Here is a 12,681-nt window from a genome sequence, read left to right as displayed (position 1 = left end):
CTGAAAGTGACCACCCCTGGGACTGGGAGGCTCGGTGGGCGGCATTGCCGGGATGGGGAGCTGGAGGGACTGTCCCACAGCAGGTAGGGGACAGGGAGTGGGCTCTCTCAGCTCTGGGACCCCGACTGTGCTCCTGCCCCCTACCCAGGGCAGGCTCTTCCTGCAGGTCAGGGAGGAGGGGACAGCGTGGGGGGCCCTGAGAGGGCATCCACTGCTGAGTCGGGAAGCCCCTCCCTCGTCCTCCTCCTCCGTCACCCTCGCTCTGGTCCCGTCACCTGGCCTGCAGCAAGAACCCTGTTGGGTGCTTTAGCCAGATCCTCACCCTCCGTGTTCCTGGGCAGTCAGTCCCCACTGGCCAGGCTGTGCCCTGAGTCCAGGTGCACACTGAGGTCTCTTGGCCCCCGCCACCAGAGCCCTGAACGAAGTCTGTCTTTGGGCCTGGTCCTGGCGGCTCTGCGTCTCCCACTCTGGAGACATAAACAGTGAGAGCTGGGAACGAGGCCGGCGGGGCCTTCCCACGAGCCAGGGGCCTGGGGACCAGGACCACGCCTGCCCTCCACAAGTCCCTCCTCCTCACTGAAGGGGTCTCCAGGGAGGGGTCTGCTCCTGAACATGGGGGAAGCTGCGAATGTCCTCAGGGCCCAGCAACATGGACACTAAGGGGAAGGACAGACCTGGGTCAGCGTCCACCCGAGGAGGGCTCTTCCTCTGAGCTGCATCAGCACATTGTGGACTGAAGGGCTGGGCTGGACCAGGGGCCCTCCATCACAGGACCCACCCGGCAGGGCTGCTGAGGCTGCTCTGGAACTACGATCCTCCTGCCTCAGCCTCCCTGCACGCCAGAATTCTTGTAGGGTTCTGCAGCCAGATTTTCTCCCCACAACTTCCACGAACGTCCCCCACATGGATAGGAGGCATCTCTGTGATGCTGGCACGGCAGCTGGTACTGTGCCCTGTGGGTCCGGCAGGGTCTATCCACTGCTCCCAGGCTGCAGGACCAAAAGAGGTGGACAGGGAGAGGCCTGGGCCCTGGGCGTCCAGCTGCACCCAGCACCTGGCCCTCATTCCTGGGTGGGAAGAGTGTGCCTGGGCGACAAGCAGAGGAGAGAGGGAGCGAGCCAGGGCAGGGACAGGAGGGCACCAGGGAGCATCTCTCCCGACATCCTGAGGATACAGAAAGACGAAGCAGCCATGAAGCTGGACGGGCCCCTGTCGACCACTCACAGGGCACAGCTGTGGCAGGAGGATCGGGAGTTCAAAGCCAGCCTCAGCAAAAAGTGAAGCCCTTAGCAACTCAGTGAGACCCGTCTCTAAATAAAATACAAAATAGGGCTGGGATGTGGCTCAGTAGTCGAGTGCCCCTGAGTTCAGTCCCCAGCACCAAGGGAAAGCAAACAAAGATATAGCATACAGAGGCTGAAATCTTCAGTCTTGCTGAGAATGTTCTGGTTAAAATAATAATGATGCCAGGTGCTGTGGCACACACCTATAATCCCAGCAGCTCAGGAGGCTGAGACAGGAGGATCATGAGTTCAAAGCCAGCTTCAGCAAAAAGTGAGGCACTAACCAACTTAGTGAGATCCTGTCTCTAAATAAAAAAATAAGGCTATGGATATAGCTCAGTGGTCGAGTGCCTCTGAATTCAATCACTGGTACCCCAAAAAGTAATCTTTCAAAGTGCCAAGTGAGCCGGCATGGTGATGCACACCTGTAATCCCAGCAACACGGGAGGCTGAGGCAGGAGGCTCGCAGGTTCTAGGCCAGCCTCACAACTTAGAAGAACCTGTCTCAAAATATAAAGGGCTGGAGTGTAGCTTGGAGGTTAAGTGCCCCTGGGTTCAACCCCTGGTACCAAGAAAAAGGAGGAGGAGGAGGAGGAGGAGGAGGAGGAGGAGGAGGAGGAGGAGGAGGAGGAGGAGCTGTGAAATAAAAGAGAGGGAATGTGGGAAGCTGAGCCCCTGAGGGCTGGAGTTCTGCAAAGGGCCAGAGGATGCCTGGACTCTCCGCACTGCAAGAGCCCCGTGCCAGCAGGTAAACACCCCACAACTGCCTGCTGTGGGTCTCAAAGTCCAGCCAGCCTCTGCCCAGGCTCCCATCTGGGGCTCCACCAGCCCAGGGTGCTGTGTGCAGGGGAAACCTGGGAAGGGGCGGGGCTGCTGTACATTTTAATTGGTCTCCCACTCTCCCCTCTGGACCTCCCACCGCCCTGGACCTGTGGCTTCTCTGCCCGTGTGTGTCTCTGTACCCTTGATGTCACATGTGGATCCACAAATACTATCACATGGTGGGTTTTTTTTTTTTTTTGAGGGGGGGCAGGTATTGGGCATTGAAGCCAGAGTGCTTTGTCCCGAGCTATAGCCCCGTCTTTTGAGACAGGGTCTCACTAAGTGGCAGAGGGTTTCACTAAGTTGCTGAAACTGCCCTCAAATTTGTGATCCTCCCACCTCAGCCTCCGAGTCACTGGGATCACATACCTACACCCACCTCTGTATGAGGTATTCTTTTTCCCCCCTATGGTACTAGGAATTTAAACCCGGTAGGCTTTTCCACTGAGCTTTATCCCCAGCCCTTTTCATTTTCATTTTGAAACAGGGTCTCACTAAATTGCTGAGACTGGCTTAGAATTTATGATCCTCCTTCCTCAGCCTCCGAGTCACTGGGATTCTAGGTGGGAGTCACTGAGCCCAGCACATTGACCCTTCTTATCCATGAATATGGTCTACTTTTCATTTATTTGGATCTTTAAAAAAATCATTCAGTAGTGTCTTGCAGTGGTCAGTTTATGAATGTTGTAGTTTTTTGGTTAGATTTCTCCCTGTTTCATGATTTTTTTGTGTATCATAAATGACATTTTTTTTTCTTTTATTTGCCTCCACTGATTCCACCAAGCCTATTCCCTTACTGTGGTTTTGCTTGATGGTAGGTTAGGTCAGTGGGACAGTGGCCCTGATGCATGTCACTGATCAGATGACCTGGCTTCTGTTGTCTCACTCCTGCTGTTGATGGGAACCTCCTTGCTTTCCCTCACTTTGACATGCAGAGCCCTGGGCCAGACCTACATGGTGCCACACCATGGGCTTCACGATTTCTTTAAAATTTCCAGTCGTGGGGCTGGGACACAGCTCGGTTGGCAGGTGTTGGCCTCGCGTGCACAAGGCCCTGGGTTCAATCCCCAGCCCCACAAAAAATAATAATAAAAATAAGATAAAATTTCCAATTGCTTGGTGCTCATACACAGAAATACCACTAAAGCCAGGCTCCGTGGCGCCCCTGTCGTCCCAGCTACTCAGGAGGCTGAGGCAAGAGGTCACAAGTTAGAGTCCAGTCTGGACACCTAGCAAGGTCCTGCCTAAAAAAAAAAAAACAGCTACCCACGGCGTGCACACCTTTATCCTGGTGGCAGGAGGGTCACAGGTTCAAGGCCAGCCTCAGCAACTCAGCAACTTAGTGAGGCCCAAGAAACCAATGAGACCCTGACTGGGGTGTGGCTCAGGGGTTAAGAGCCCCTGAGCTCAGTCCCCAGCACCACAAAACAAACAAATAGTCAATAATCAACCCACGCCCGGGGAGGCTCAGAGAGGAAGGCTGCCCAGGCTCACGGACGCCCCAGCTGCGCGCACGCGCTCTCTCTCTCTCTCTCTCTCACACACACACACACACACACACGCACATGCACACACAACACACATATGACACACACACAACACACACATGCACACACACAACACACACGACTCACACACGACACACACACACAGGACACACACAGGACACACACACACCACACACGTGCGCACACACAACACACACGACACATACACAAACGCACACACACACAACACACAAACATGACACACACATGCACACACTGGACACACATACACACGCACACACACATGACACACACAAGATACACACAAGATACACACACGACACACACGAGCACACACAACACATGCACTCACACACACGACACACATACACGACACACACAACACACACATGCACACACACGACACACACACAGGACACACACACACGACACACACACACCACACACACACACCACACACACACACAACACAACACACACACAACACACACACAACACACACAACACACAGACACGACACACGCACATGCACACACACACACGCACACACACACGCACAAACACGCACACAGGACTGACTGGTCATAACTGGTTGTCTCACTCGGCAGCACTTCTCCACCCTCCAGTGTCGGCTGCGGTTCCTGCTCCTAAACCCTGGGGTTTTCCGAGGACGATGGCGGGTTTTCCTTCTGTTTGTCTGGGTCGCGACCTCACGGGTGGCAGGGGCAGATTCCGGGGCGGGCAGAGCACCAGCTGTTCACCATGAAGAATGAGTGTGGTCCGAGGGGGGCTCTGGGGGCTAGAGTGGGGTTTGGGCGGCACTAAGGGGGAACCCCAGCACCCTACCTCTGAGCTCCACCACCTCCAGCTCCCGCCCGCCTCCCTCTTTTGTTTTTTCCTCTTTCTTTTGGTCCTGGGGATGGAACCCAGGGGTGCTGACCACTGAGCACACCCCAGCTTCTTCTCTGTGTGGAGACAGGGTCTCTCCAAGTTGCTTAGGGCCTTGCTAAATCCATGAGACTGGCCTGAGACTGTGATCCTCCGGCCTCAGCCTCCGAGTCGACTCGTTGAGATGGCAGGGAGCAGGCCCCTTTTTCTGTTTTGACAGGGTCTCATTAAGTTGCCCAGACTGGCCTCTAATTCGAGGTCTCCGGCCTTAGCCTCCCAAGCAGACGGGATCCAGACGTGTGCCGTCCTACTCTTTTCTTTTTTTTTTTTTATAAGATGATCTTATAATTTTTCTAATTTAGTTTGTGACTCTGGTGAATTACACGGATTTTGAGATGTTGTCCGGCCGGCCAGGCTGGGACGATCTCACCTGGCAATGATGGGTAGGATTTGCTCCATTCTCTAAGGGGTTTTGTGTCTGTGTTCACTAAGGACAATTAGGGTGTGATCTTATTCTCTTGTAATGAGGAAGGCGGTTTGGTGTCAGGTGATGCCAGCCCCACATGATGAGCTGGAAGGCTTTCCGCCCTCTTCGTTCTCTGGGGTTGGGTGGCACCTCTCTCAAGGCTGGTGGCCTCGCGGGGGAAGCGCTGGGCGGAGGTCCCCCTAGGATCTCTGTAGTAGATAAAGAGCTGTTTAGGTGCTGAGATACTGCTCCTTGTCACTCTGCCCACTGTTAGGGCCACTAGCAGGTTTGTGGGTTCCTTCACCAGAACTGGGCTCCATCCCGCAGATGGGAGGAGGGGACTGGAGGTCCCTCTGCCCAGCCGTGGGGGACGCTGGCCTCCAGCCTATGGCTTCCAGTGGCAGCCAGCTCTGCTGGCCAGGGGCAGGGATTAGAGACTCCTTGGGGGATTTGTTCCTCCCCAGGCTCTCAGGCTGACAGCCGCTGGCGCCTGGCCACAGCACCGTCTAGCTGCCCCGGGGCCCTGCTCTTCCCTGCCTGGAGACAGGGCTTGTCTGGCCAGGGAAGGTGGCTGTGTGAGTTTCTGAGCCCACAGGCACCAGGGAGCTGGGGCCAACCACCAGGAGCCCCTGGGCCTGAGGTTCTGCTGTGTGCCAGAGTCCTAGGGCTCAGGCGGAGGGGCTGGAGGGGCTGAGTAAAGTTCTCAGCCTGAAAGACAAGGAGATTGTGGGTAGGAAGTAGCTGCCTGATAAGCCTGGGGCCTGAGTGGGCCCCAGCTCAGGAATCTGCAAAGCACAGGATTTTTGACTCAACTCTGGCAGCGAGGTGTGGGTGTCCCCCTCCCAGCCCCGGTGATCACTATGCTTAGACCCTATTCTGGCTTCTTCCACTCACCCCTGTCCTTCTGGTCACCATAGCTGCTTCCCCAAGGCCAGGGATCACTGCCCGACCCCAACTCCCCTGAGCCTCCATCTGCAGCTCCAAGATAAACAGAGTCCACTGCCGCGTTCCCCGACCCAACACTCGGGGTCACTCCAGCTGAACTGGGCTGCCCCACATAACCACACAGAGACAGAGAGACCTTTTTCCTTGGGTCCTGTGACGGCCCCTCTGACCCTAGGGTCCCTGGAAAGACAGAGAGAGAGAGGAGAACGTGCTGAACCCTTTTATGGGGGAGAGGCCATTCAATGAGGCAGGGGGTCAGGTGGCGGGGTGAGTCTAGCTTCCTGACGTCGGCGGCCAGCAGGTTGACTGACCTCTAGGAAGGCCGTGCCCATCTCAGGAGCTGTGCGGGGGTCATGGCAGAGCGAGGCCTGCCCAAACAGAGGGGCCACAGGAGTTCAGCCCACCCTGTGCGCCCAGTGCCCAGAGTCCACACACTCAGCCCACGGCTGGCTCCCCACATGGCCACATTCCCATCTCTCGGGGCCACGGGGCGCTTGGTTCCTGTGTGGCAGCTCCCGACAGACCACCCCTTGCCCAGAGCCCCCATTAGACTGTGAGGTCACATGGGTGGACCAGCAGCACGGCTTGATTAAATCAGGCCCCTCGGAAGGATGTGGAGGCAGAGGAAGGGCCCAGGCTCCAGCCCTGGGTGGGCCAGACTGTGGCCAGCCCCAGAGCAGGCCGTGGGGGGCGGCGGCTCTGCTGGGCACAGGGGCTGGGTCCAGAGGGCAGACAAGCCATGGGCACCCCCATCTGGTCTTCAGAGCTGGCCCAGGAGACAGGGGCCCCAGAAATGAGCCAGGCTGGGCAACACCAGGCCAGGAGGGAGCCACCAGTGCCCTCCCCCAGTGTGGGGCTGGGGTGTGGAGGGAGGCTGGACAAGATGGGAGGGGTCTGCCTGAGGAGCACAGAAGCCCCTGGGCTGGGCCCGGCCATGGGGGGTCCCACCACAGCATCAAGCCCAGGCCCTGTGGCCCCCCGGTGGTGGGTGGTGACAGCCACAGGGCTCTGGGGCTCCCTCGGGGAACTGGCCTGGGACGCAGGTGGATGGAGACACACTGGCCGCTCGGCAGCACTTGGGAGAGGCGGGCGGGCAGTGGTGAGGCTGGGCATCCACTGCCCGCGGCTTGGGAGGCCCCAGAGGCCCTCCTGGGTCTGAGTCGCAGAAGTCCTGACCCAGGGCCTCCAGGGTGCAGAGACGAGGCCTGGAAGAGGTCACTAGGGCGGTCCTACTCCCGTCTGCTGGAGGGGAAGGGGGTCACCGGGACAGACAGGTGCCAAGGGACAGCCCTGAGCAGACGTGGGAGGAGACGGCCCTTGAGCCAAGGAGGGCTGGGGAGCAGCTGCCTGCGGCACCCTGCTCTGAGTCCCAGGCCCAGGCCCCACAGCGCCGGCCGCGGGCAGCTGGCAGGATCCCTACAGGGGTTCCAAGACGGCCTCTTGGAGGGGGCGTGCTCAGGTCGAGCTCTGGCTCCGGGTTTGTCCCCCTCACCTCAAAACTAACAGAAAATGAAGCAGAAGCTTGGCTTCTAGGGGCAGAGGCGGACACCACGCCTGGCCGCACCCGCTGCAGGCCAGCGGGGCCCCACACAGCCGAGTCGCCTGCATCGGCCCCTCTCCCAGTGAGAGAAAGGCGGGAGCCCGGGCCGGTGGGGTCCGGCCAGGCAGCTTCTGAAGGTCCAGTGGCCTCCAGGGCTGCATCAAGGCTTTGCCTGGCCCGGGTCTGGCCCGTGTCTGCCTGGCCTGGCGGAGCTTCTGGGCCAGTGGCTAGGGTGGGGACTGTGGGTGGGGCAGGTGGGGCCAGGCCAGGTGGGGAGGCCAGTCTAGTTCCCCAGAATGGCCGGGCAGGGGGGCACTGCAAGGCCTCCAGGTCGGGCGGGTGGGGGGCTGGGGCAGAGGAGGCTCCAACCCAGGGGCTTTCCCATCCCGACAGGGACGTCTGGAAGAGGTGCTAATGCCAGGCGCGGTGGCTGCCCGCAGGTGACTGTGGCCTGCATTCACAGGCGGCCTTGGCTGACGAAGGGAACCTCCAGGGACACTCCTGTCACCAAGCAACGGGAACCCTAGGGAGGGGCTGTCAGTCTAGGTAGCACAATGGGGTGACCACTCCAGAGGGGGAGAGGCAGGTGGCTTGGAGCTGGCCTCAGGCGGGACCAGGTCTTGGTGTCCTCAGGACTGGATTCCCTGTGGCTGCTGTGTAACAAGTTACCCCAAACCCTCTCCCTAAACGGCAAATGTCTACTCTCTGGCAGTTTCTGTGAGTCAGAAGTCTGGGGCCTGTGCTGGCCTGGGCTGTGGACCTCTCCAGGTCTGACTGTGGAGGCCGTCTCCAAGCCTGTCCCCTGACCAGCCTGGACTTCGGGTCCTCTCTGGCTGCTGCTGGAGACGGTGTCTGCCCACAGGGCCCCCTGAGAAGGAAGGAGACTCACACACTCGGCCAGAGGCCAGCCCAGGGGAGGCCGAGCGGGGGCCCACGATGTCAGAGTCCCGGGGAGGCCCCTGGAGTGCAGGTCCCCAGGGGCAGGAAGCAGAAGGCAGAAGTTGCCCGCCACTGGGGTGGGAGTGGGAGTGGGCCTGGACGGTGGGCAGCCGCTCGGGTCTTACTGAGGTCTTATTAGTCTTAAGCTTGTGATCTTCCTGCTTCAGCCTCCAGAGTAGCTGGGATTACAGTGTGGCACCACCCCTCAGAGCCCTAGTGGCTCGTGAGCGTTCCTGCTGTCACCGGCAATCCTATATTTGAACATGTGCCCTGTTATTTAAATGTTTTTGATTGTAAGTCATCCGAAACCCCAGGGAGATGGCCTTGAAGAACAAATGGATCGCGGCTCTAGACGACTCGCCTCCAGGAGGGGCTGCTCAGGGCTCTGGCTCCCGTCTTCTGCCCCCCTCTGTTGGCCTCCTCCTGCGCTGCTGCCAGTCTTGCCTTCAGCACCTGCCTGCCACACACACCCTCGAGGGGAGAGTGTCCCCTACCCCAGACATGGAACCCAGGCCCTGAGTCGCCCAGGACTGCCCGAGCGGAGGTCTCGCCTCCTGTGCTGGTTGGGTCGTGGGCTGGGGAATTCCAGGGTCTGTGAGGCAGAGGAAGGGGAAGGGGGGTGCTGGGGCTGTGCGTGGGAACATCCACCACTGGAGCCGCTGGCCTCGGGGAGTGGGGGTGGAGCAGGGACTTCTGTCCCCGAGGTTCCCAGGCCGCGGCTCCACTCCCAGCTTGGGGAAAGGTCGGGAAGACACTGGGCTGGAGTGGGTGACTCAGCAGGGACAGAGCCCTCCCGAGGAAGGGGCAGAGGTCACAGCAGGGTGCTGGCCAGTGCCCTCTTCCTATTGGGTAGGAGTTCAGGGCACCAAGATGGCAGACGCAGGGCATCAGAAGGGAGCCCCTGGAAGATACAACAGGAAGAGGAGCCGTCCCGGGGAAGACAGTCCCATGACCATGACAACTCCCACCCCAGGACTTGTCTCCTTGACAACTCCTGCCACAGGTTCAGTGATTTAAAATGACCCGTGGGGTAAGGTGGGCAGTGTTGTAACTAGGTTTTCTAAAGTAACCCGTGGGGGAAAACTGGACCACATTCTAATCAGGTATCATAAGGTAACCCACGGGGACAAATGGTGAGGTCTCCAGTCAGGTCCGGGTAAAAAGAGAAGGCCCCACGGCTCAGCTCGGGGGACACTGGTCTCCAGTCACCGGGGCCTTGAGCCTGCCTCTCCTCTGGGCCCACTTGTCTCCACCCTGCAGAGTGAGACCTCCACCTTCACCTCAACAAACTGGAACTTGGCCTGACACTAGGGTGTGTCTTGCTCAATTTGCTCAGTTCTTTGTTCGGGACACCAAGGTCCTGGACCCCAACTGGACACTCTGAAAGTAACATTTCTTGGAACCACGAGTCAGGCCCAGAGTGTGGGCCTGCACTGAGGCAGCTCTGAGCCCTCCAGGAGGAGAAATGGGCCCCGAGTCTGGCCTGACTCTGGCCAGGGACCAGGTGGGTCCTCCAGGAAATGGCCTCCCATAGAGCCCACAGTGACCAGGGCTCCAGGACCCACAGGGCTCTGAGGACCTGTTCTGAGACAGCAGGGCCACCTGCTGAATCTCTGCCACCAGTGTGGCCCTGCATTGACCCTGGGTGGTCATGGTGGCAGGTCCTGGGATTCCTATCACTGTGGACTCTCAGGATCAAATGCTGAGGGGGGGTGGAAGGTCCCTGACATCAGGCATGTGGGGTCCAGTCCACCTGGGAAACAAAGTGGACCTGAGAGTCTGAGGTGAGATCATCTGCTGGGGTCTGCTACGAAACCCTCTGCTGCCCACTGCTCCCTCAGATCTCCCACCCAGGACAATCCCAGCTGGACAGATGGGCCTCACAGTCTGGGCCTCGCAGGCCTGCCCCTTCCTGGAGCCCCCCTGGCTGGCCCACGTCCTCGCCCAGGGCTGGCCTGGCATCAGGAACCCCTTAGAGTCCTGCCTTCCTGTTCCTGCTGGCCCAGCGGCGTGATGGTGCATCGGGAGCTGCCCTGGATGCAGACGCCTTTAAATACAGATGCACCAGGTTCTGACCCATGACTGCCTTCAGTCTGGCGGGCAGTGCCAGGTCGCCGTCACGTGGGCGTGACCCACTCAGGTAATGAGGTTGGCTCCACGTAGGTGTCATCCACGGGGGTTGAGTTACACTCACCTGTTCCTTGGTAAACCTGACCCCTTGCCTCATTTGAGTGGCTTGTCCCCCATGAAAGGGTTCAGGACATGCTCCTGGCTCTCTGGCCTGCCTGGCCCCGCTGTGGGAGCTGCAGCTGAGGAGTGATCCCTGAACCCAAAGAAAAGGTGCTTTCTGGGTCTGTGTCTTTATTTAGTCCCCAAATTCATTATGAGTGACACTGATCGGTGTAGTCGCGTGACATGACAATGGTGTCCATCACCAAGTCGGCCGATGCTAGATGCTGGAGAGGCTGGTGACTGTGACTGTGATGGGGCCACCTGGCTGGTGGAAGCAGATCTCACCCTGTCCCTGGGGCTGGTGAGTCCAGAATGCCATGGGTCTGCAGGAAGCTGCTTGAAGCCTGAGTTCTCGTGCCCCTGGACTGGCTGGCCCTCTCTGGGGCTCCGTGGGTGCCTCCTGTCGGGTGGTGGCTAGGACTGGACCAAATCCCAGAGTGTGGCAGTCACATTTTCCAGGCCATTAATGTTCCCAACCTGGAAAACACGTCAGCCCACCTTCCTGGGCTGGCTCCTCCACTGACCAGCTATAACAGGTTGTCCCTGTGCCAGGCTCTGAATCTGAGCTTCGCATGGACAGCCACGTCCTCGCCCAGGGCTAGCCTGGCATCAGGAACCCGGTCCCCAGCCCAGCACCTCCACCCGCCAAGCCTTCCTGGTCCATTGGCGCCACGTGGCTGCCACCCGGAGGTCATCCGGGGAGCGGCGGCTGCCCTCTCCGCCCCGGCCACCCAGCGAGGGCCTGGCTGGCTCAGTGGTCATTCCTGCAGGACCGTCTGAGCTCTGCGGGGCCGGGCAGCCGAGGACCCGGGAAGACCGTGTTCCTCCCGCGGGACTCTGGCGCGGAGACAGCCGAGAGGGGACTTCAGAACCAAGTCCTAGAGCGGAGAGGTCAGCGAGTGAGGAAATGCCACCGTGTGGGGGCCGCGGGGGGCGCGCGGGGCCTGGGCGGCGGGAAAGGCGAGGCGAGGGCTGGGGACAGCCGCTGGGGGGACACTTCAGCTCCTTTTCCGGAGGGACGCCGAGGCGAGTGGGCGTGGCCGGACTGACTGTGGGCGACACGGGCGTGGCGGGCAGCGGAGCCCCTCCGGGCTGAGGGGACGTGGGCGTGGCCGGGCCACCGCGGGGTGGGGGGGGCGCTGGCGCGTGTCGTCGCGGTGGGCCCGGCCCCTGCCCCCCTTCGAGGCCGAGACTCGGGACTCCGCGCAGCCCACCCTGTGGAGGGGGACGCGGCGAGAGGACCAGACTCTCTTTGCAAGCCGGGCGGTCCTTCACTGCCGGTCCCCTGTCCCCTTCTCGGGAGCCTTCCTGAACTCCCAGGATGTCCCCTGGAGGCAGACCAGCTGTTCCGGTCGGTCAGGGTGTGGGGAGCACCCGGGCAGTCGCAAGTGGGGAGGCGGTAGCAGGTTTTGTTTCTATGTCCACGCCTTGGGGATTCTCCCTGCCACCCTGAGCAGGGCTAGCCTCCAAGTCAGGGTGGGTGACCAGATCACCAGCCATGGCGGTGGCCCCCAGCTGGGGTCACACACACACCCTGTTCCTGTTCCTCATTGCCTTCCCCGGATGTGTGTGTGTGTGTGTGTGTGTGAACCCAGGGCCTCACAAATGCTAGATGTGTGCTTCACACTGAGCAGATTACCCACCCTGATTTTATTTTATTCCATTCTGAGACAGGATCTTGCTAAGTTGCTAAATTCAAGGCTGATCTCCAACTTGAGATCCTTCTGCTGAAGCCTCCAGGGTAGCTGGGATTACAGGTGTGTGCCCCAGGCCTGGCTGGGGGGCTTGTTCTCAAACAGCTTTCTGGAGACCATTCAGGGAGCCAGCCAAGGCAGCCCTGTCAGAAGGACAGGCAGCTGCCAGGGCACCCAGCCCTCCTCCCCATGAGTGTGCTCTGTAGACTCTGGGGGGGAGGGGGTCTGGCTTCTTGCACTGGCCTGGGCATGAGTGCTTCTGCGGTGTGGCCTGTGTCAGCCTGTCCTTCCTGTGCAAGGCTGGTGTGGTTCATGGTATGGTGTGCCACAGATCCCATTCCTGTGTACCATTCCAGGACTTAAC

The sequence above is a fragment of the Urocitellus parryii genome, chromosome 7, assembly GCF_045843805.1.
Source record: "Urocitellus parryii isolate mUroPar1 chromosome 7, mUroPar1.hap1, whole genome shotgun sequence".
NCBI classification, from domain to species: Eukaryota; Metazoa; Chordata; class Mammalia; order Rodentia; family Sciuridae; genus Urocitellus; species Urocitellus parryii.
This window is presented reverse-complemented; position numbering follows the sequence as displayed.